This window comes from Cervus canadensis, chromosome 4, assembly GCF_019320065.1.
Source record: "Cervus canadensis isolate Bull #8, Minnesota chromosome 4, ASM1932006v1, whole genome shotgun sequence".
Lineage (NCBI taxonomy): Eukaryota > Metazoa > Chordata > Mammalia > Artiodactyla > Cervidae > Cervus > Cervus canadensis.
Window position 1 is genome coordinate 61,476,910 of NC_057389.1, and position 21,876 is coordinate 61,498,785.

At 45.7% G+C, this 21,876-nt stretch overlaps 1 protein-coding gene across 1 annotated transcript in view; it reads right to left on the reverse strand.

Moving 5' to 3' along the window:
• Positions 1 to 15,947, reverse strand: part of LOC122439213 — a 62,755-nt gene extending 46,808 nt beyond the window's left edge. Inside the window, exon 1 of the mRNA XM_043464301.1 lies at positions 15,906 to 15,947. The gene's annotated coding sequence lies outside the window, so the exon portion shown is untranslated. The remainder of the gene's footprint in view (positions 1 to 15,905) is intronic.
• Positions 15,948 to 21,876: the final 5,929 nt, after the last annotated feature.

Here is a 21,876-nt window from a genome sequence, read left to right on the forward strand (position 1 = left end):
TGGTATCACTGACTCAATGGACATGAGTTTTAGCCTGCTCCAGGAGATAATGAAGGACAGGGAAGTCTGGCATGCTGCAGTCCACAGGGTCACAAAGAATCAGACACAACTTAGCAACTGAACAGCAACAATAACATTGGCGCATAGTATTCCATTGTATGCCCTGGAGGAGAAAATGGCTATTCATTCCAGTATTCTTGCTGGGATAATCCCATAGACAGAGAAGCCTGGCGCGCTACAGTCCATGGGGTTGTAAAGAGTTGGACAGGACTGCATCAACTGAGCAGGCATGCATACATTCCATTGTATGAATGTATCACTTGTGAAAAAAATCTATTCTTCTACTGATGAACATTTGGTTTGTTTCCAATTCAGGGCTATTATAAATAAGTCTGCTCAGTCATGTCCGACTCTTTGCAACCCCATGGACTGTAGCCCACCAGGCTCCTCCGTCCATGGGATTCTCCAGGCAAGAATACTGGAGTGGGTTGCCATTTCCTTCTCCCTTATAAATAAGTCTATCATAATTATCATATTATGATATAATATCATAAAATATATTTCTTGTACAAATATGTTTTCATTTCTCTTGAGTAAATAGGAGTGAAATCACTGGTCATAGAATAGATATATTGTTGGAGGGTGGAGGGAATGAAAATTGTCCACAGAACTAAGAACGTATCTTGAGACCAAAAAACAAGGCAGACAGTTCCATACAGTGTATAGATCAGGTTACTTACTATAGGGTAGTGTGCCCACAGGGTGGGACCAGGCAGAAACAATCCGGAAGTATTCGCAGAGGTATTCCACACTGCCAAGGGGCCATTAGGACAACTTTATAGTTAACCTAGGGTATGGAGGTCTGTACCTGAAAACAGTAAGTACATTCTTATGTCAGGATTTATGAATGGGTAAGTAGCCTCGTGGGCACTGGGAATGTCAGGGAAGGTCTTCATCGTTGTTTGGTGACTAACAGAGCAGAGAGGCCACCTAGACCCAATGATTGCTAAACAATATCTATTAACCACAAAGTCTTCAATGACAGAGAAGAGATTTACTGCACAATACAGTCCTGGGTAGGATCAGTGGAAGGACAGGAGGAAGCAAACAGGCTCAAGATGGTGACAGTTATGCTAACAGACATACATTTATGTTTATAGGAAACTGCTAAATCATTTACCAAAGGGACTGTCTCATTTTAGATTCTCACCAGTATGGCATGAGCGGTCCATTTGCTCCATACCCTCACTAGCATTTGGAGTAATCAGCCCTTTTGAAATTTTAACCACTGTATTAGGTGAGATATAATATCTCAATGTGATTTTAATTTAGATTTTCCTGATGACTAATGATGTTGACTATCTTTTCATGTGTTTAGTGGCCATTTGCATGTCTTAATTTGTAAATTTCTGTTCTCATTTTTAAAATTGGCTTGTCTTTCTGTTTTGCTCTGTGGAAGTTCTTGACATTCTAAATATAATTCCTTTATCAGCTATGTGTATTTCATATATTTTCCCTTCTGTGGCTTACCTATCTCCATTTCCTTAATGGTGTCTTTTGAAGATGAAAACACAGAAACTTAGTTTTGACAACTAATTCATTATTCTTTCCCTGTATGGTTAGTACTTTTTGTATCTTGTCTAAAAAATCTTTGCTTACTCCAAGGCTGTGAAGATAATCTCCTCTTTTTCTTTTCTAGAAGATTTTTTATTCTAGGTTTTACAGTTAGGTTTATGATCCATCTCAAATTGTCATTTTTTAAAATTGTAGTATTGACTACAGCCATAAACACTAAGGAAATTCTCAGATTCTTTAGAAGATCAGATGTAAGCCACAGGTGGAAAAGATATTGATAATATCAGTTCTAAGAAAAAGCCTTTAATAAAGTCATGGCTGACTGACCACAGGCCACACATGGCTGGCTATGAACCACCAGTCAGATAAACAGCTATGTTGACTTCCCCATGTTCACCCAGGGGGCACTGAGCTTCCAATTACTAACTCAAATAACCGCAGCATGACCTTACAGTGGCCCTGGGACCCGGGGCAGGCTGAAGCCTAGGTACCCAGTATGAGCACCAGGAGATGGCACTTAGGACACCAGGTGAGCCCCGCCTCATTAAGGTGGCTCTCAGAAGCCTCCCTGCACCGACAACTAGGAACACGGCATGCTTTAGAAAGTTCCTCACGGCTGGATACAGACACTCCCGAAGATGGCAAGACCCCCAAGCAGCAGAGCCCTCCATACCTCCCAGCACAGCCTAGACAGTTAGGGAAGCAGGTACAAGGGCAGAGTGATGTGGGAGCCTGGATCAGGGGCAATGGGAGGTCATGAAAGCATGGGTTCCTCATGTAGCAAGGAGGAAAGGACCTCAAAGGTTGTGCTCTTAGGAACAAACACCTACAGCCCTGCCTTTGAGAGCCTGCTCCTGGAAAGTCCCCTGGCAGTTAGGGCCTATGAGATGGGTCTGATCACTTCAAGGATACACCAGGGCTGGCCTTCACTGGGCCATGGGAGAAAGCTACTGGGGTATTCTTAGATAGCAGTGCTGCCATAACCTCAGTGCCCTGCTGGCTCTGCTGGCTCATACATCTGGTCTACCCTTCCATTATGTCAGACCGGACAGTCTTATCATGGTGCTGGCATATGGGATGAGGGGGTGCAGCTAGGACTCAAGGAAAGGCAGGGTCCAGGCTCTGGCAAAGGAGGTTTTCCAGCTGCCCATACTGTACTGATGAAACTTCTTCAAAGAAAGGAAGGGATGTGCCAAGGTCACACAGCTGGTGAGCGATGGTACAGGGATTTGAGTCTGATCAGTCTGACTCCAGAATCATGTTATATCCTGAGGAAACCAATAGATCGGGGCTTCTGATTGCTCCTTGGTCTCCTGAGCAGCCTGGGGCAGGGCAGGTACTTCAGCAAAATACGCAGCTGGTTGGGCTCTAGATGACCACTCTTTGTGGGCATTCACCTAAAATCACGACCCACCAAGCCCAAGAAGCCTGGCCCTTAGAGGCCAAGCTGAGTCAGCACTGCAGAGAGGGCAGCCTGTGTGTCGCCTCCTTCTCAAGGAGTGAAGCATTACCTGAGGCAACCTGTGACACTCAGGGTTAACCCAGAACTTCGAGTTTTAAAAAAAGCAAAGCTCTTTTCCTCTGGGTCTCCTTAAAAGAGACTCATTTCAGCATCATTTCTAACTCAAATAATTTTGAATGTCAATTGTGTGTCTTTAATGAGCCCAGAAATTTTCATAATTATCCTTTTTTTTTTCCAAAGCCATAATTATAGGTTTGAGTATATGCTACAGACAAGAAATTTAAATAGTGCTTTTTACATGCTTAGGAATTCTGCTTCTTTTTCCTTTCAAAAAAAAAAAAAAAATTAAAGATGGCTTCCAATCATCTTTCCATTATTTTTCTTTCTTCTTGAGGTCACCACTGGGAGATGAGACTCTTAACTGTCTAGTCCCTCATCCCCACATGTCCCAGTGCCATCTGCTCTTGCAGGACACAGTGGCTTCTCCCATGCTGGCTCGGGGGCTGGGGGGAAGTCCACTACACACTGGGACCAGCCCCACACCCCTCAGCACAATGACTGCCTGGAGGCAGGAAGGGCTGTTTACAGCTGTTCTCCAGTATGGAAGGCCCAGGCCAGCTCTGAGTGAACCTGGAGATCTCCCACAGGTGTGCAGGGGACTGCCACTCCAAAGGTCAAAACAGGATGGTGTGGCAGACATTCCCCAGATGGGTTTCCTTCTGTGTGAAAACCTGCTGCTCCCAGAGGTACCCCAAGGCCTGCCCTTGTTCCACAGCTTGGGTTTGAATTGGCATGCAGGTGGAGGGGCTGAGAGGCAATAGCACAGGAGGCTGGGGAGAGTATTCATTCATTCATTCATTCATTCATTCAGTATTCACTGAGCATCCCTGTCCTGGAATTCACTGCCAACCACATCTCTCTCTTTGCCTACTCTATACCTAGCACAGAATTTGGAACAGGCGATCCAAGAAAAGTAAGAATCAGATCCTCCTCACTCAGAGCTCCTGTACATCCTGACAGCATCACCAAATTTGGCGTGACTCAAGGCCCTACCTTGGGCTTCCCAGGTGGTGCTAGTGGTAAGGAACATGCCTGCCAAGGCAGAATTCTGACATAAGAGACATGGGTTCGATCCCTGGGTCGAGATGATCCCCTGGAGGAGGGTGTGGCAACCCACTCCAGTATTCTTGCCTGGAGAATCCCATGGACAGAGGAGCCTGGCGGGCTATAGTCCATGGGATCACAAAGAGTCGGACACAACTGAAGCGACTTAGCACACATGCACGCATGGCCATACCTTGTCCTCAGCAGGAGTGGAAAGGACACTCTGCCCCACTCATCTTTGACTAATCTCCTGTGAGCCAAATCAGTCTGCTCCCGACCTAGTGGCCTTGCTAGTCTGTATTCCCCTACTGCTCCATGGCATTCCCAGATATTTCCACACTGAGCTTATGCCAGGCACTTTCCAGGCATGCACTGGATTCTTTGCTCTTCAGAATTGCCCTTGGGCAGCGATACCACTGTTACACCCACCCATTTTATGGTGTTGTAACTGAGGCTCAGCAAGGTCACCCTTGCAGGGGACACAGGGCTCTCATCCATGCAGCTCTTCTCTAGATTTGCTTCAAGTCACAGCAGGTTAGAGAGCCAAGATTTGTTTCCTCCTGGGTTAGGATCAGCCATCTCCATTAAGAAGGGAGAGATTCTACTCTTGTTAAGTCTTCAGAATTTTCTCTCTTCCCCAAAGACTAAGGCCAACCTCCCTTGTGTCCCAGAGCTGCTGGGAATTTGTTTACTTCTAAACCCAAAGGCCATGTTCTGGGAAGAAGGTTGGGGCGGGAGCAAAAACATGTGGCTGGATTCAGAGAGAGGCTCCCAGGGCGTCTGTCCTGCGGCCAGGCTCCAAGAGGAAACATAGCCGCCTCCCGGACAGGCATCGGGAGGAAGATGCCAGCACAGCTGCCCCGGGGTGTGGGGCCGGCCAGACAGAGGCCCCTGCGGTGGAAGGCAGCTCTCTGTGAGAATCCGGCAAGGCCTGAAGGGAAAGAAGTCACCCGGGCTCCTGCACACCGGCTTCAGGAAGGCCAGGCTGCTTCACTCCAGCCCAGCACCCTGCAAAGCCAACTGGGAGAACCCAGGGAAAAAGTAACTGTTTGCTCCTAGGAGACTTAGCAAAGGTTCTTTGCCTGTTGAATTCTTATTGCGAACACAGTCTGTGCTGGGTGCCAGGTCTTGCTCTCAGAGATCTTTTATTCTCAGAGAGAAAATGACAATAAGCAAGAAAAAAGTTGTTAAACATGACAGGTTCAAAGAGTGATGAGTGCTGGGAAGAAGGAGAGCAGGAAGGAAGGTTTCCAACGTGGACTGGGGGCTCAGGGACGCCTCTCTGTGGAGGGGACCACTGAGCTAGCCCATGAGTGACAAAAAGCAGCCGGCCCTGAGAGTACCGGGGAGGAGAGGTCCAGGCAGAGGCACCAGCTAGCTCTTGAGAAGCAAGAAGCTGCAAGTGTGGAGGCTGAAGGGTGAGTGGGAGGTGGGGGGTCCACGGTCAGCCATTCTGGCTGCCAATGAAAGTGTTATCCACTCAGTCGTGTCCGACTCTTTGAGACGCTATGCACGTAGCCCGCCAGGTTCCTCTGTCCATGGGATTCTCCAGGCAAGAATACTGGAATAGATAGCAATTCCCTTCTCCATGGGATCTTGACCCAGAGATTGAACCCGGGTCTCCTATATTGCAGGCAGATTCTTTACCATCTGAGCCACCAGGGAAGCTTCCAGGTGGATAATGAATTTTTAGAGAGCAAAAGTCAAAGCAGGGAGTTGATAGAATGCTCATTTTAATATTATTGTCTGCAGCCATTTCTAGGAGCCGTGTCACATCCCTAAATATCTATGTAGTGTCCTAACTGGGGAGCTGGTTTCATCTTCATATACCTCAAGGTGAATTTTGTTTGACCCTCTGCAGCCCTCCCTCCATGGAGTCCAAGGCTAGGACTGGGCCTCTGAATGTCTGTGTGGGCGGACACATCTGTGTAGCTGGTGGTTCAATAAAAAGGAGTGAATGCAGCACACCGACTGCCCAGGGGACCGGTGCGTTTCATCCAGGAGCCAAGAGTCTCCTTCAAAGTCTCTTTCTGTCTCCGCTCTGGCCCCCCACGGTCCTGCCCGCTGTTGTGGCTGCCTGGCTTCCTGTGGGATGCTCTGCCCAAGAACAGACACCCTGCAGGGCTGCCAAGGTGAGCGGGTGGCCTGGAGCTCAGCAGTCACACCCTCCTCATGGCCTTTCAAGCACATCTCCTAAAGCATTTGGAGAAGAAATGCTCTTTCTCCAGAATGTTCCATCCCACTGGCCCCAGAAGCCCCAGAAGCCTGTGGGACAAAGGATCCAGGGGGCTTATCTGGGTGCTGAGGAGGCTATCTCCTTATATGTACTCTACACCCCGAGTTGGAGCAAGGCACGGGGGAGGGGGACGCTGCTGGCCTCCCTCAGGCTATGAATGGAGTTGCACCCCAACAGCCCTGGCTTCCTGTTCTCCCAGCCCTCTCCTGTCTCACCCAGCAGGCGCTCCATGGGTGCCACACAGCCGGGGTGGTGGCAGTGTCTCACTGGAGTCTCCATTCCACTCAACCGACAGTGGCTGCTTTGAGAATGGTACAAACAGGGCTTCAGACCATGCTTTGGTTCAAGAGGAAACAGTGAAGCGCTAGATTATAGATGTCTGCCCCGAGCATAGCAGAAGGCTGTGGAGGTACATGTGCCTGTGCCCAGTCATGCCGGACTCTTTATGACCCCATGGACTGTAGCCCACCAGGCTCCTCTGTCCATAGGATTCTCCAGGAGAAAATATTGCAGTGGGTATTTCCTCTTCTAGGGGCTCTTCCTGACCCATGGACTGAACCCACTTCTCTTGCATCTCCTGCACTGGCAGGCAGACTTTTTACCACTGTGCCCCCTGGGAAGCCCCATGTGGGGGGTACACACGCCCTTTATATGCAGACACGGTCACAGGTCAGCAAGTTTAGAGATGTCAGAAAGAGACTGAGCATACAACTGCATGCTTTGTAGCTGAGCATTTTGAAGCTGCTGCGTCACCTGGCACAACTAGTCCCAATGTTCCAATCAGTTCCTGTCCATGTGGGGCTCACAGGAGAGTCCCTACCAAGGAGATGTCTGCAGCACCATCTGGGCCTCATCTGTTTCTTTCCTTGACTTGACTCAAAATTCCCTAGTTATATGGTAACTAAAATAGCCCAGAATCCTCATGGGCAGGCATTCTCCAAAGTAGACTATACAGCCTTCTGATCCTTGCCAATATACCCAGCTAAATGGTATGGATTTTAATCAAATAGAAATTTAAAGAAACTTTAACATTAAACAAACTATGAACATTTCAAATTATTAAAGATCTACTCACAAATCAAATGAGGAAATAGTACATTAAAAGAAGGAACCAATGAAAACATGCCAAAGATGTACACTTCTAAAACTTAAGGTGACTTACTTGGTTTGAGCTTCTAATTTGATCTTAGCTCGCATTAAGGTTTATTTTCAAAAGAAGACAATGTAAAGGTATATAGAGGAACTCTCTGCTTTGGGTCTTCCATTCTAATCCAAATCTTGAAGACAGGCCAGATCAGATCTAGCTCCACTGGAAAACAAATATGCATCTCTGAGTTGAGTGGCAGGTTTAATTAGCAGTCACATTCCATTTTAATTGCCAGATTATTAGCAGAGATAGCATCTCCGTGAGTGACTGCATTGCATGCAAATTTGGACTAAGATACTCTGCTATGTCACTTTTTCCAAGGAAATTAAAACGGGCAGACAGGGCTGGCTCCTCTCTGCTCTCAGAGGTGGCTGGTGGCAGTGGCTCTTTCCCCATAGCTTCTCCTCTGGGGCACTTTTTCATGCAAATAACCCTCTGAAAGGACACAGTAGGATAGACACTAAAACACTAAAAAACCTCCTTTATAAACCCATCTGAGATTGCCTATTTCTCTACCTGCTTGACAGACTATCCAAAACAGGTTTAATCAGAAAACCACAAAACCATTCTCAGGCCAGTGCATGTCACTCTTCATGGAGCACTGGCTCTCCTTGTTGGCTGCTCTTAAGTGGGACTCACTTCTGGACAAATAACTAATATGAGTTACTGTCCGTCTCTTTTCAAAAGATACATTAGCTTGAATAACACCATGTGAGTAGGTCTTGGGTAGGACGCAGGGATCTTCTGAGCCCTCTGGGTTGCTAAAACAGTCACACTGAGGAGGATGGCAGGTAATACACAGACTCTACAGCTGGATGGAAATCTTGTCCAGCCCCCTGCCCTCTGCCCAGAGCTCACCTGCCTACTCTCAGCTAACCTTCACAGCACCTCTGGTGGTGGGAACTCAGTGATTCCCATTTGATTGCCCTTGAGGTAGAGGTATGAAATCTACATCCAATATCTTTGGTTTTATCATTTTGCAAAATAGTTGGGCAGAAAATGCCAAGCTAGATGAATTACAAGCTCAAATCAAGATTTCTGGGAGAAATATCAACCTCAGATATGCAGATGATACCACTCTAATGGCAGAAAATGAAAATGAACTAAAGAATCTATTGATGAGGGTGAATGAGGAGAGTGAAAAAAAAGCTGGCTTAAAACTTAATATTCAAAAAACAGATCATGGCATCTGGTCCCATCACTTCACAGCAAATAGAAGGGGAAAAAGTGGAAGCAGTGATGGATTTTATTTTCTTGGGCTCCAAAACCACATGGGACGGTGACTGCAGCCACAAAACTAAAAGACACTTGCTCCTTGCAAGAAAAGCTATGACAAACCTATACAGAATACTAAAAAGCAGAGACATCACTTTGCTGACAAAGGTCTGTATAGTCAAAGCTATGGATTTTCTAGCAGTCATTTATGGATGTGAGAATCGGACCATAAAGAAAACTGAGTGCTGAAGAATTGATGCTTTTGAACTGTGGTGTTGGAGAAGACTCTTGAGAGTCCCTTGAAGAGCAAGGAGATCAAACCAGTCAATCCTAAAGGAAATCAACCTTGAATATTCATTGCAAGGACTGCTGCTGAAGCTGAAGCTCTAATACTTTGGCCACCTGATGCGAAGAGCTGACTCATTTGTAAAGACCCTGATGCTGGGAAAGACTGAAAGCAAAAGAAGAGGGTGGCAGAGGATGAGATGGTTAGATAGCATCATTGACTCAATGGACATGAATTTGAGCAAACTCCAGGACATAGCAAAGGACACAGGAGCCTGGTGTGTTTCAGTCCATGAGGTCACAGAGAGTCGGACATGACTTATCCACGAAACAACAACATCAAGTACTCTTGAGAGAAGATCAGCATCATTTACAAGGTGAGCAATTTGGTCACCAAGTTTATCTGTTTTTTTCCAGTTTTAGCATTGACCAAAATTCTCTGTCCAGAGTGCCCCTCAGTCCTGGGTAAAGCAGGGTGGTTGGTCAGCCTGTTTCTAAATGCCCAAGTAGCACACACAAGGCACCTGAACAGTGTTCTGCACCTCCAGGGAAGCTACTGGAACACCGCTGAGCTTCCTAGAGACCCAACTTGCTCATACTCCCCCCTCCCGCTGCAGCCGGACAGAGAACCAGACCCAGCAGGCCGGCATCCCTGCCTTTTATCACCCTGCCCCCAGCAAGGATCCCTCCTCCTCAGGCACTGCTGTTTAAGAGCTGGAGCCTCTGAGTAACAGGAATATCTGTGAGTAAAATTTATGATTTGTGTTTCCACTGGAGTCAACCTTTTAACCCCGGGAGCGCTTAATTGCCTTTTCCAGGTTTGGCTTTAATAACCAGCCTGACTCTTGCCAATTCTGGCTGAATTGAGAAGCACTGAGTGTGTGACTGGAGATGGAAAGCTCATTATACTTGATACTTGATACAGCTTGTGCCAGATCCTTAATTCACTAGGTTCATGCATTGTGGCATCTTTTCCTAAATGACAGTCAGAAATTCCCTTCATAGGTAAAGATTTCCAAACTCAGGGAATATCCTCAAAGCTGAATTTTTATGAGAATGCCTTCCCATAAGACACACTTAGAGGGAACTCCTGATCATAAATTACGGGCTGGCTTTGGAATTCTTGGTCTCTTGGTCTCTCCCAGAGGAGCTCAGTTTTTCTGTCGGGGCCTCCAAGGCCCCACACTCCACCTTCCAAAGTAAGCACAGAGCAAGGTGCCGACATCTGGTTCCTGTTTCCAAATTCAAAATTGATCTGCTGGGTGATTCTTGGCAAGTCACTTAACCTCTCTGAGCTTAAGTTTCCCTAATCCTGGCTCACCAGACACCTCTCATGGGGAGGGGGCTGGTGGCCAGTTAATGAGCAGGTGTTTGGGGTGAAGGGGGTGGTACGGATTCGGCCTATGGCACACCAGAAGCAAATCCCCAGGAAAAGAGCAGACAGGTAGGGGTCAGGAGACAGAAGGGGTGGAGAATCATAGCAGAGCAGTAGCTAAATCTCGAAACACACAAGTGGCTTAAAGCAAGGAAGAAGTTATTTCTAGAATCATCTGTATTTTATTTCAAGACAATCAAATCTGCTTGCACAATTTTAGACCAAGTCTCACTGACTCTTTAAGTCACCTCTGGAGCACACTTGTCTCCACAGTTTTCTCCAGTTCACGTTGGCTCATGCTGGCTTTGTCCTTTCCTGAAGGTTCCACAGCTCTGGGGGACTCCCGTTCCTCCTTGTCTCCAAGTATTCATATACTGATACCCCCATGTGTCACAAACTTGACAAACCTTATCACATTCAATTTTCTCTTATATCACCTGAAATCTGGTGTTATCATCTCCATTTTGCAGATAAGGAAACTGAGGCACAAGGAGGTTTAGCAACTTCTAGAGTAACCAGTTCATTCTGGCTTGTCCAGGTCTTTTTCTGGTCTTTTCTGGAGAAGGCACTGAATGTCCCTTCTCCGGGGAAACCCCTCACTTCCAGGCAAACAGAGATAGCTGGTCACCCAGTTTCAATGCAAATGCCAGGCTGGCGCAAATGACTACTCCTTGCTCTTCTTCCTATCTACCCTCAGTCCAAGTCCCCAACAGACACAGACTCCCCAAGAACAGTAGCCAGATGTTAGATCTTTTCTGTTTAAGAGAATCCAGAATAGAGTGGGACTGGGTTAATATTTGCCAATGTGAATAAAATCATGCCTTCACTCTCATGCAAGAAGATCAGTTTTCCTCTAGTGACATAACTGGGCTCTACTTAGAAGCTATTTTGGGGAAATGCTTTTCACTATTCAGGATTACAGAGAGCAGATACTTTGGAGCTCATCTCTTCTCTCTTCTCACATACAGGTAGATGAGTTAGCACTATGGAGTCTCAGGATCTTCAGATTTCTAAGTAAGAGCCACCTCCTGTCCTTAGTCTGTGTGGATTCAATGTGCTAATGCATACAACAGAACTGCAAAAAGGCACCTCTGTCAGCACAGGACTCTGTGATGTCAGGTTTAAGCTCTCACATTCACCTCTCAAGGCCCTTTCTTTTAGATACTTGTTCAATAATGTAGGAACGTGGTCATCAGATGATAGCACTGCCCCACTTGGGAAAAACCACATGAGCATAAACCTCGGTTAACCAGTTCTCTAATTCCCTCCTATAACCAAGTACTTCAGAGGAAGGGTCTATCATATGTGGAGGCACAATAGTTACCTTAGGTTTCAGGGATTACGATTACAAAGGTGCCTGTAGATTCTGTCCTAAGACTAGAGTAGGGCGAGAAGGAACTGAGGACAGATCTAGGAGGCTCTGGGGCATCCGGTTCCATCACTTCATGGCAAATAGATGGAGAAACAGTGGAAACAGTGGCAGACTTTATTTTGGGGGGCTCCAAAATCACTGCAGATCACAGCCATCAAATTAAAAGACGCTTGCTCCTTGGAAGAAAAGCTATGATCAAGCTAACATGCATATTAAAAAGCAGGCATTACTTTGCCAACAAAGGTCCATCTAGTCAAGGCTGTGGTTTGTCCAGTAGTCATGTATGGATGTGAGAGTTGGACTATAAAGAAAGTTGAGCGCCAAAGAAGAGATGCTTTTGAACTGTGGTGTTGGAGAAGACTCTTGAGAGTCCCTTGGACTGCAAGGAGATCCAACCAGTCCATCCTAAAGGAAATCAGTCCTGAATATTCATTGGAAGGACTGATGCTAAAGCTGAAACTCCAATACTTTGGCCACCTGATGCGAAGAGCTGACTCATTTGAAAAGACCCTGATGTTGGGAAAGATTGAAGGCAGGAAGAGAAGGGGACGACAGTGGATGAGATGGTTGGATGGTATCACCGACTCAGTGTGCATGAGTTTGAGTAGACTCCAGGAGTTGGTGATAGACAGGGAGGCCTGGTATGTTGCAGTCCATGGGGTCGCAAAGAGTCAGACATGACTGAGTGACTAAACTGAACTGGAATGCCCAACTCCTTGCTGTCAGGGGCCAGAGGATTAGCATTTGGCTCCTCTTCTTGACTTAATGCAGAGCACTTATCAGAGCCAGCAAAGCACCATGAGTTAGGGGAACAGACTCTGCAGTTGGACAAATTTACTAGCTATATGACTTTGATCTTATATATTAATTCCTCTGGGTCTCAGTTTCCTCATCTGTAAGTTAGAGTTAATAACAGATCTCATAAGATTGTTGTAAGGATCCACTGAGAAATGTGTACAAAGTGTTGAAACACAGTAAGCATTCAGAGAGTGATAGATGTTACTATAATCTGATCATATGGGTAGCCAAGGTCCCATCAACTCCGCTGACACTGACCTCTCATGAGGATTGAGCCAGGCTCAGGAAGGGGCAGCTAGTGGTGGAAACATCCACCCACAGTCCCACTTACCCCCACCTCCCTGCACCAGTGACAGACACAACTCTTGCTCAATAAACGCATGCTCGCCCGCTGACAAGGGCAGACTGCTTCCCCAACAAATCTTATTGCATGGATAAGTGTTTGCTTTTGCTGCAGAGTGCTGGCATTTTAGCCTTTGTTTTCAGCATGTTTACAATGAACCTGAATTTTAGAATCAATATTGACTGGCTAACAATCTCCATGTTCCCTCATGGAATCAGTTATTGAGCAATTTCTTTCCATTGTTATTATTTTCCAAAGCTGAAACAGACTGTTCCATGGCACGCTGCTTCAGTGTTGCTGAGCCTCTTTACAGACATCCCCATAGCCCTAACTAAACACCATGAACACCATGGTTGCTAAGTCATAATCTCCTGCAGGAATGTCTGTAACATCTAGAGATAGAGACCAGACCCCTAGTAAGGTCAACCTTTCAACTCAAAGAAGAAGTTATCAGGAATCCCACATATAGGACACACTCAGGACAAAGGAAGACACAAGAAGCACAGACCATGAAATGGGGGAGAAGTACCATTAATAAAAGCAGAACAGTTATAGGCCAAGCTGCCCTGCATACCATGATAGTCCCTAAAAACATTACTGAAGCCAAAAACCCAGGAAAACAATGTCTGTTTATTATGACTACCCCAAGTCTTCATGAAATTGGTAACTTGTGTCAAAGGTGATCTGTTTACTGAGAATGAAACATACCTTTATAAAAAGTGACATAAAAAATAACACTTGTCCTAAATTGACTTGAAGGAAATTACGAGAGAAGGATTTTTAAAACACTTGGAATAACAGTAGTGTTAGAAAATAAAATGCATACTTAAATACCAAACCTCAGTTATATAGAGACCTCACTCATATACAACACCATGTTCCTCAAGTTGGTAATAAATGAAATATTTTCCATGTATAAATTTTGCAATTCTAAGTGCTACCATAAAATCTTTGAAGATAATCTTTTGGTAGATTATGACTGGCTTTTATAGCAAAACATATTTAGCAATTTTTGAAGTGTCTAGGTGGTAAAGTGTTCATGTTCTCACTCAATCTGTAGGTAAACCTGGACGAGAAAACAAGGTTCTTTACTGTCAGTCACTCTTCCCAGTTCCCTGAGGGCTCTCTACTGACAGACATTCAGATTCACACACTTTGGGTTTGGAGAGCCTGGTAGGCAAAGCCGATCAGTTACGCTTTCTTAGTGGATTTTTTTTTTTTTTCTTAAAGGTATCACAGCTTGGGTTCTGCTGGGAAGAGGTTGTTCTTGTCAGATTCCTACTGCTCTGTAGAAACCCTTTCTCTTCCTTTGAAAGTCAGTGGACAAACTAGTGGTGGGGCAGAAGAAGAAGGAAGAATGTCCATGGCTTTCCCTTTCAGTGTTTTTGGAATTTGTATTATGAACATGTGTTGTCTATTGACAAAATAAAACGTAGCCACGCCTTTAAGGAAGTGAAGGCAGAAGATGATTGGGAAAGCCTCACAGGTCTCTTCCAGATGTCAGATAATTGCGAGCAGTCAGCAAGAAATTGCAGCCAGACTGACATCCTAGGTCACCACACTGAAACCAGAGAGTTCAAGGTCCCCCTCCCCCCCACCCGCCGCTGGCCACGGCCAGCTGACACTACAGGGAGGATGTCACTTCTTTTCCATTTCAAAATCCTTGGAGACATCCTGGAACCAAACCAGGCTGTGCAGAAGAGATGACTCCCGCAGGGCATCCCTACTGTGTGCTCCACAGGGCTAGCTGCAAAGCACAGGCATCACCAAGGAGCCCTGGGCCTTTCTTTGGTGCTCTCCCGAATTCTCAGGATGGAGGACTGAAAAGTACAGGGTAGTATGTGTTCTCTGGTCAGAAGCAGTTTGATGATGACAGGGCTGACCTTCCTACCAGGCCCATTTCTGGGAAGACATGGAACTCCCGGCCTCGCCCTGTCTTGGCATTGCTGACCACCCAGCTCTCTGACACATACTTGGGTGGGGGGGGGACTGCTTTTCCAGATGCTCCTTCCAAATGGAACTTCTGCCTCCACAACTAGCCACACCCTTGCTTTTAGAAATTTCTTCCTCATCCCATTTTTGAATATAGAACTGAAACATTCCAAGGAAGATCAGAGGTGAAGTTCTCAAGAACTGCTAAGTCAGCTAGAATGCCAGTTGGCAGAAGGGGAGACTGGGAGTGGAAGTACCTCCCAGCCCATGCAGATCCTGGGGGACCAGTAAACATATGGTGCCAACAATTCTGGTTCTAAGCACATCATAAATGGCTTGACTTTCCTCCATGTACCAGCTCTCTCCTCATTTTCAAACGTTTCTGAACCCCTGCTCTCCCTCCACCCATTCCTTGGCCAACACTGATTAAACACAAAGTATTTTCTCCATTTTCATTCTGTTGGCAACAGTCTGCATTTGCAGGAGGCATGGTCTGGAAAACGGAGGGTTGAAATTAACACTGCAGGTAGATGCAGTGTTAACAGTAGAAAGCCATATGGTCAATCCTTCGAAGGCTTTTCCAATGGGATTGCAGATCTTTGAAATGGCCACAGCCCTCCAGTGATATGAATCCCTTCTACCTTCTCCCATTGAGCCATCGAACGACTTCTAAGGAGAAGACCTGGTAGATGATGATTAGTAGTAACCATAATAACAATCTAGATATGTTGTCTCTCCCCAGTGAAATTCTGGTAGTATAACACTTCAAAAATTATAAAAAGACTTGTTCAGTCACTAAGTCATGTCTGACTCTTTGCAACACCATGGACTGTAGCCTGCCAGGCTCCTCTGTCCATGGGATTTCCCAAGCAAGAATACTGAGTTGCCATTTCCTTCTCCAGGGGATCTTTCCAACCCAGGGATTGGATCCGTGTCTCCAGCATTGCAGGCTGCTTTACTGCTGAGCCACTCAGGAAGCCATAAAAGACTACACCAGTGTAAAGTATTGTTTTCACCTCCTAGACTGGATAAATACCTGTTCATTTTTTAGAGACACTTACCTGGCCATTTGGTGAACTTGGGTTATATTTGCAACTGGTCCCACCTCTGATCGCTCAAGGATTGATAGCTGGAAGTGTATCTCAGTAGCCCTTCCTCCTCTTGTTTGTCTTACCCCAAATGAATGTGATTGGTGTATATCCTGCAAGAATGCCCTGTACACAAAGCATTTTATGAATCCACTGATTCTCCCCAGTACTTCAAGTAAAGATACCTATGTATATCTATGTCTATGTGTGTGTCAGTCACTCAGCCGTGTCCAACTCTTTGCAACCACATGGACTATAACTCACCAAGCTCCTCTCTGTCCATGGAATTCTCCAGAATACTGGAGTGGGTTGCCATTTTCTCCTCCAGGGGATCTTTCCAACCCAGGGATAGAACCTGGGTCTCCTGCAGTACAGACAGTTTCTTTACCATCTGAGCCACCAGGTAATTCTTTACCATCTGAGCCACCACGTATGTCCATAACCATAAACATTTATATAGAAAGTGTGCAAGTTATACACTTTAAATATGTGTGATTTATTGTGTATCAGTTCTATCAATAAGGGAACAAATAATAATAACTTCTGTAAGAAATATGAAAAGAGAACTGATGAAGTCAGGTGTCCACTCCCAGAACACCTGGCCAGGCTCTGCCTGCCTAACCTCACAGCCCCGTGTACCTCCACACCCCCTGGGCCATCTGGGCTTGCGGGCCAGCAGCTGGAGTTGTGCCTTGACACCCAAGAACCCGACAGGTAAGCCGAGACTGCGGCTCGCACAGCAGTGGTCACACAGCCCCACTCTTCGGTGAGGAGACCCTCTTCCTGCCATTTAACCTGCTCGGTGATGGACTAACGGTAAGAAATAAGTACAAGAGCAGGCCCGTGGGGTGTCCCGGTGCTGATGACAGCTGCACAAAAACCTGCTGTGTTTATGAGAAATTCAACGTGGTCAGCTCCTCGCCTGCTCACTTCAGGCCCAAAGCCCACATTACCTCCTTTTGTAAGTTTTAATATCCCTCGGAAACGCTTTCCCTTTACATTCTCCATCTCTTCCCTGGAACATCTCCAGAGGGGTCTGTGATTGGGTTGCATACAAGTTTCCAAGCTTGCAACTTCCTTTCGGTCATAAATCACCTCTTACACACTCACTTTTTCCTCCTCATTGTTCCTCAGTATTAATAGCCCCAAATCCCAGGAGCATTTGAGAACTGTTCCAATTTTGGTTTGAAAATCAATTTGGAAGCTAGTGGTTGGCTTTACTCAGACTTCCAATCCTTCTGAGAAAGAAGGTTAGCTCCAACAAACTGGCCAAACCTAGGATGGGGGCCTAGCCTGATGAACGTCACCATTTTTAAAGTCTTGTTTGTTTTCTCTTGAAACGTTAGATACCTTGGCCTCAGTGTTTTTCATTCATCTCTGTCTATAAAATTAAAATGTTAATTCTAGAGAGTGAAAAAAAAACCTAATACCTTCTCTGTGAGATCTGGTAGACAATTTAAAAAATGTATAGTTCATTTCAGGATAGGTCAATTTCCATTATGAAAGCAGAAGAATAAATATGAAATCCAGTTGTGTTTGTTAAAAGACTCTTATACTATTCTCAACTTGGGGGGAGTATCATTCTAAATAAGCTCCGCTTCCTTCATGGGCTACTGACTTTCTTCAGGGAAGGTAAGCACCTGTCAGATCTCATCAAAAGCTGAAGGGGTAGGGCACCCCACCAGAGGGGAGCAGGGATCTTCTGCCAGTTAAAGGGTCTGCCCCCCAACATCAGACAGCTGAAATTCACGTTCAGGAATAAAGGAAACAGAACACTGGTTGGATTTCCTTGGGAAGACAAAAGAGAAACACATTGATTTAAGCAGTCTGCACCCCGAATCAGAGTGGGAAACGAAACTGACAATGCTCAGTCCTCAACACTGACACCGAGCAAGGAGAGACTCAGTCAAAGGCAGAGCAGTCAGCAAGCAGGCCTTCTCAAGGGGGGCGGCAAGGGTGCAGTGACCGTCACTATCTCAACTTCAGAGCTGGGCCTGCTTCAACACATTGTTGATTTGCAAGCTTGACCCCTAGCTTGAAAGGCATTCCTTTCCCTTTCTTTAGCTCCTTTAGCCTTTTTCCTGCCCCCAATACTAGAGTCAGGTTTTTCATCTTTCCCCATGTGCTGGTTAGTGGCTAGCCTGTGGGCACCCACTTCACATGCCCCCTAACTGACCCCCAGGCCACAGGCTCCCACCTCTCAGCCAAGGGTGGGGCTCAGGTAAAGCAGGGATGAATGGTTTATTTAGGAGTGCCTCCCTAAAACTCCCTTTCAGAGACATCATCAACATTTCAAGAGGCTGATAAAGTCTCCCGCATCTGGGGAGGGAGGTTATTAATCTATTCATTAGTATGAGACAATGACTCTTTTGAACCTGATATGTCTAATTGTGGAAGAGAACAAAGCCTCACAATGACAGATGGAGACAAGCGAGGAGCATCTGTCCCCATGACGTCAGGACTGCTTCCAGGGTCACAAAGCACTGGAGTGCTCCCTCCTGCCTCCACCAAGTAGGATCCTGGTTGGGCAAAAGTGAGGATAATAAGAAGCGAACATTTACTAAATCCTTGCTAAGTCCCACAGACCATTCAAAGCCTTGTGCAGGCATTATCTGACCTAATTCTCACAACAACAGTAAAAATAATTCAGTATTTTTATCTCCATCTTATAAAGGAGGGAAACGAGGCTCAAAAGCACTAAGGGACTTGCCTAGAGTGATTCAGCCAGTAAACAGTGGAGCAGGACTCTATCCTGGCCCCTGGCTCCCAAGCCCGTGCTCCTTTCCGCTGCTCGTGTCTGCGTCTGGAAATGACTATTCAGGAACTGCAGAGGAGCTCACACAGTGTGTCCTTAGCGCCGTGTTCCCCAAAGAAGGTCCAGACATGTGGTGGGTGAGATGGAATCCAGCCAACTGGAACCCAAAAAGGCCAACCTGGTTGACATTACTGTGCATGCGTGATACGTTGCTTCAGTTGTGTCTTACTCTCTGTGACCCTATAGCCCGCCAGGCTCCTCTGTCCATGGGATTCTCCAGGCAAGAATACTGGAGTGAGTTGCCATGCCCTTCTACAGGGAATCTTCCTGACCCAGGGATCAAACCTGTGTCTCTTATGTCTCCTTCATTGGCAGGCAGGTTCTTCACCACTGAGCCACCTGGAAAGTCCCAACATTACCCAGGCTGACACTCAAGTCCAGGCCCATTGCCCTGAAATCCAGCAGGGCTTGAAAACTTTGCCTACAAAGGTATAGATGAAAAATGCTGTCTTACATATCAGTAAACAAAGGACCAGCAGCCACTGCAGACACCCCTAACTGTGTACTCCGAGGGACTCAGAAAAGGAAAGAACAGGGTAGCAGCCCTAGACAGCTGATGTACATATCAGAGGAATGATGGCAATGATCTCAGACTCTTGCATCTCCTCATATGGATAAAAACACTAAATTCATTAACTTGAGATGTTTGGTTTTCTTTAACCATAATCTTTTGATGTTCCAACTACCTGGGTTTTGTGGCAGAACTCCTATACATCCAGGCTCTTTCCTTACCTCTTTGGTAAGAGTTGAGAGGCTGTCTTCTGGGCTAAAGTCCTCAGTTTTGTGCATCAAATAAAACATAATTCTCAACTTTTAGGTTGTGCTTGTTTTTCTTTTTTTTTCTTTTTCAGTCAACAAACACTTCTACACCGGTTTATTAACAAACTCCCAGAACTTTGAATTGCCAGGACATCATTCTGATCATTGAGAGAAAGTCTCCAAAGTACCCATGCCTGTTGACTGGTAAGAAGTTGCTGGGCTTACTACACTCACCCTTGTGGAGTCTGGAAACCACTAATCCTGAAGAAGAGTTAGTGGTATGGGTCAAGCACACCACGCAGCCTCCCCAGCACAGGTTGGGGAGGACTTGCATTGCCATCCTTCACCCCGGACCTCCAGGACCTACAGATTAAGACAGGCCTAGAGGAGAGCACACATCTTGATGCCTGGGGCTATCTGCTGAGAAACCTGAGCCTGCTCTGCCAGCAGCCAGAGGACCTGAGAGGGAATGCCCTTAGAAGTGGCCCTCAACTAATAACAACTGGTAGCACAGTAACGAGTTCCAACTTCCCCACCAATGAAGTAGGACAGCTCTGAGGTGGGTGCGCACTGTCTCAGCAAGTGCCCTAGTGGGACTGACATCCAGTCGCCCACAGGAGGAACTTCTCGATTATGTACCGTGACTTGGTGGCCTTCCCTGCCCTGCCCTTCCCTCTGTCTCATATGATGACTCCCAACCAGTCCTCCTCCTCAGACAACCATCTTGCCTTTTTGCATTTCTTTTTCTTGGTGATGGTCTTGATCACTGCCTCCTGTACAATGTCAGGAACCTCTGTCCGTAGTTCTTCAGGCACTCTATCAGATATAATCCCTTGAATCTATTTGTCACTTCCACTGTATAATCATAAGGGATTTGATTTAGGTCATACCTGAGTATTACAGTGGTTTTCCCTGCTTTCTTCAATTTAAGTCTGAATTTGGCAATAAGGAGTTGTTCGTGATCTGAGCCACAATCAGCTCCCGGTCTAGTTTTTGCTGACTCTACAGAGCTTCTCCATCTTTGGCTGCAAAGAATATAATCAATCTGATTTTGGTGCTGACCATCTGGTGATGTCCATGTGTAGAGTCTTCACTTGTGTTGTTGGAAGAGGGTGTTTGTTATGATCAGTGTGTTCTCTTGGCAGAACTCTGTTAGCCTTTGCCCTGCTTCATTTTGTACTCTAAGGCCAAATTTGCCTGTTACTCCAGGTATCTCTTGACTTCCTACTTTTGCATTCCAGTCCCCTCTAATGAAAAGGACCTCTTTTTGGGGTGTTAGTTCTAGAAGGTCTTGTAAGTCTTTATAGAACGGTTCAACTTCAACTTCTTCAGCATTACTGCTTGGGGCATAGATTTGGATTACTGTGATACTGAATGGTTTACCTTGGAAATGAACAGAGATCATTCTGTCATTTTTGAGATTGTAGACTCTTTTGTTGACTATGAGGGTTACTCCATTTCCTCTAAAGGATTCTTCCCCACAGTAGTAGATATAATGGTCATAAAGTATAAAGTAGCTGAGAAAAGAAGAGAAGTGAAAGGCAAAGGAGAAAAGGAAAGATATACCCAACAGAATGCAGAGTTCCAAAGAATAGCAAGGAGAGATTAGAAAGCCTTCCTCAGTGATCAGTGCAAAGAAGTAGAGGAAAATAGAATGGGAAAGACTAGAGATCTCTTCAAGAAAATTGGAGATACCAAGGGAACATTTCTTGCAAAGATGGGCACAATAAAGGACAGAAACAGTACGGACCTAACAGAAGCAGAAGATATTAAGAAGAGGTGGCAGGAATACACAGAAGAACTATACAAAAAATATCTTCATGACCCAGATAAACGTGATGGTGTGACCACTCACCTAGAGCCAGACATCCTGGAATGAGAAGTCAAGTGGGCCTTAGGAAGCATCACTACAAACAAAGCTAGTGGAGGTGATGAAATTCCAGTTAAGCTATTTCAAATACTAAAAGATGATGCTGTGAAAGTACCACACTCAATATGCCAGCAAATTTGAAAAACTCAGCAGTGGCCACAGGACTGGAAAAGGTCAGTTTTCATTCCAATCCCAAAGAAAGGCAATGCCAAAGAATGTTCAAACTACTGCACAATTGCACTCATCACATAGGCTAGCAAAGCAATGCTCAAAATTCTCCAAGCCAGGCTTCAAAAGCATGTGAACCATGAACTTCCAGATGTTCAAGCTGGATTTAGAAAGGCCAGAGGAACTAGAGATCAACATCTGCTGGATCATCAAAAAGGCAAGAGAGTTCCAGAAAAACATCTACTTTCACTTTATTGACTATGCCAAAGCCTTTGACTGTGTGGATCACAATAAACTGGAAAATTCTGAAAGAGATGGGAATACCAAACCAC